We start from the raw sequence: 3245 nt of genomic DNA on the forward strand, positions 1-3245 counted from the left end.
AGTCAGACAGAAAAACTGAAAGCATTCATAAACTTAGTTGGGGTTGATACTTTCATATGATATTTCGATGGATCCAATCAAATAATTTTATAGACAATTATCAGTCCTCTTGAATAGCATTACAGAAAAACTGCAAGCATTGGTCTTTTAGGAGCGTCATCATATTAATATTAGAATCAAGAGCACTTAACCGCGGCTGTTACACAGGCTTTGCCTTAAGAAAAAATAACATAAAACCAACCAAGGTAATGCATTACAATGCAGATGAAATATCAATCAAGAACAAGATAGGACAAGACAGAGGAGGCCAAGATTATAACGCTGTATCCAAAAAGCAATGACAAATACCAAACACAATAATCACATGGCACAATGAAAAAAAACATTTTCATTTATTATACCATTTAAGTATCACAAATCAATCTTAACAATCTGCAATCAATTTCCCACAAAAATTGCTTGTGGTAACGGGATTTTAACCATCTAGTTTCCTTAAAACATAAAATTGAATTACCTACGCATGGATCCAATACAGTGTTCTATGGATATGCTCATGTGCCTGAATTAGGGAAACAATGAGATACCTAAAGGTTGACTTGATACTTGCCAAGTCAAGAACAACAATAAATACAGAAAACGCACATAAGGCAGCTCCAATACTAAAGTACATTTTGAAAAAGTAACTATACAGAAAATAGGCAATAAATATTTCCCAAATGTTTTGAAACATCAGATCCTAGAAGTGCTGCCATGATCTTTGCCAAGAGAAAACAATCCTTCTTTACTTACACATGTTAATGCCAGACTCTTTAGAATACCTGGCGTCTATGATTATACTCCTTCGAAGCTAATTTGTTTGAGAAAATTCAACAGAGGCAGTTTCATTAATTTCAATAATGAAATTGCCTCTGAATCCCAGCAATTATTAAGAATAATTTGCCCAACCTATGCTACATGATCCGCTTGTGTTACAACAAAGATCCAGGCTAAGATTTCATATTTAATATATATAAATCAATGAGCAGGCAGGAGAACAGACTCTGGAAAAGAAGGGGTGCCATTGTTAGGTGCTCCAGGAATGTTCAGAATGGAAGTGATTAAATTATATATCTGAACATTCTCAAAAGATGGCACCTTGCGCCCTCTTGCAAAACGAGGACCGTGGCCGAAGAAAATTGTCCTCATAGAAAAAAAGGCGTTATCATAGCCATGCGCTCCCCCACATTCTTGACGCTTAGAACTCTTTTGTTCAACCTTGAACCCTTCTGAAAGCATCCCAATTATAGGAGGGATCCTCTCGCTACTCGAATAGTGAAGCCGATCTGGTAAATCCTCTTTCAGAAAGACCTGCAGATGCTCGCCATTATTCACCTTGCCAGATTTTAAGCCTTCTCGCATTTTCGCAACCACTTGGGAAGCAGACAGCCATGGGGGAGGTCTAATGGAAAGCAGAGGAGTATAACTCTGCACCCAATCATGGGAAATATCGATCCAAGGACTCAAATCCTCCAAAAAGATAAGCTTCTTATCACAGGTACCCACCATGCCATGATCACCAACCATGATAATTGTCACATCCTCCAAAACCCCTCTTTTTTCAAGCCCATTCATGAGTCTACCCATCATCGAATCAATCCGAGAAACAGCCTCAGTAATCTGGGGATCATCAGGTCCAACCTTGTGACCCTGATGATCAGGATCTTCAAAATAAAGGGTCATGAATCTAGGCATCTCTGAAGCATCTAGATCAAAATAACCCAGCACGGTGTCCACTCTTTCCTCGAATGGAACAGAACCATTATACTGTTGGCAAAAGGTTTTTGGGCAATTCCATGGGTTTTTGATGACTTCAGACCCTGGCCAAAAATATGTAGCAGCCGGCAGCCCATTTTTCGTTACAGTCTCCCAGATGGGCTCTCCAAGCCACCATTTAGGGTCATGGTTTTGCATGTGAAAAGTGTCATTAGTATCGGGGTCCCTAAAATGATTATTGATGATTCCATGCCAAGCAGGATAAAGCCCCGTTGCAATTGCATAATGGTTTGGAAATGTAAGGGTTGGGAAAACAGAGATCATACCGTATTCTGCCATGGTGCCGTTGGCGATGAGCCTGTCGATGTTGGGTGTCTGAGTTTTGTACTGATACCCAAACCGAAATCCGTCGGAAGAAACCAGGATCACCACAGGATGCTCCAGCTTTGTTCGTGGGCGAGCGAACTCGAGAATTGGACCTGCAGGTCGCGAGGTCGAAACCCTAGATGTGAAGAAAAGAAAGCCAAATGCAATGGCGGAAGCTGCACTGAGGCATGTAATTGCTAGCATAACTATCATTGAGTGAGAGTGGCTATTTTTTGTGGGCTCAAATCTGTCCAGGAGATTGTCCGTTGTCTCTGTTAGAAGAGCCGTTGACTGATCAGATGGCTCTGGGGCAGGGGGTTTTGAAGATCCCAAAGCCGATAGAGAAACAGAAGCCATTGTTTTCCTTCTCTTCTGGGATTTCTCCAAGCGATCTTTCTGTATTCAGTTCGGTCTGGAACGATGGGTATATGATAACTTCTTCTGAACTAAATTGGCAGGGACAAGTCCTCGGCAATGCCAACAGAATAATGTTGAAAAACCTTGAGACATGGAAATCAGACCTGAAATAACGTTGAGAGAATTGGAATGCAAGCAAAGCTCCGATGGCTGGTACAGATTTCTGTCCATGAATGGTAATTGATGTTGACGATTATTAATTAAAAAGCATTACAGTTGTCGGTAACCGCAGATTAGAGAACCGAAATGGAGTAAGTGTCATCTACATAAAATACTCGTACCAATGTTTCGTCTTGGGTGATAACGTGAAATTTTTATTTTTATTATTATTATTATTTTATGGAGGGTTCATACTTTTTAATGATATAGGAACTCCCACCAAATCGTCACGGGTCACTTTTGGAGAGCTTTTCTTAACCTCTTTTCGAGAGAGGTAAGGTCATGTTTGGCAAGCAGAATAGGAATAGGGGAATAGGAATATGTATTCTAGAATAGAAAATGGGCCCTTAATGAATTGATTAAAAATACAAATTTGCATATGCCTATTCCGCTTGTATTCTGCTCGCCACATGGGCCCTTAATGAATTGATTAAAAATACGTCTTTTGGAGGCTCTCTTTAACCTACCACAAATTTTGATCCGCCCAGTTTAAATAATTTGAAATGTTGAATCGAGCTCGAGGCAAGCCAAAGGCATCAAGACCATAAATC

The 3245-nt window shown here is 40.1% G+C and overlaps 1 pseudogene across 1 annotated transcript; it reads right to left on the reverse strand.

Moving 5' to 3' along the window:
* Positions 1 to 684: 684 nt before the first annotated feature.
* Positions 685 to 2802, reverse strand: LOC149576565 (nucleotide pyrophosphatase/phosphodiesterase 1 pseudogene; annotated as a pseudogene). Its single transcript, XR_016361789.1, has one exon. The product of XR_016361789.1 is annotated as a nucleotide pyrophosphatase/phosphodiesterase 1 pseudogene (transcript).
* Between the last annotated feature and the right edge of the window lie 443 nt (positions 2803 to 3245).

The sequence above is a fragment of the Cupressus sempervirens genome, chromosome 1, assembly GCF_028749045.1.
Source record: "Cupressus sempervirens isolate cs-2001-9-10 chromosome 1, ASM2874904v1, whole genome shotgun sequence".
NCBI lineage: Eukaryota > Viridiplantae > Streptophyta > Pinopsida > Cupressales > Cupressaceae > Cupressus > Cupressus sempervirens.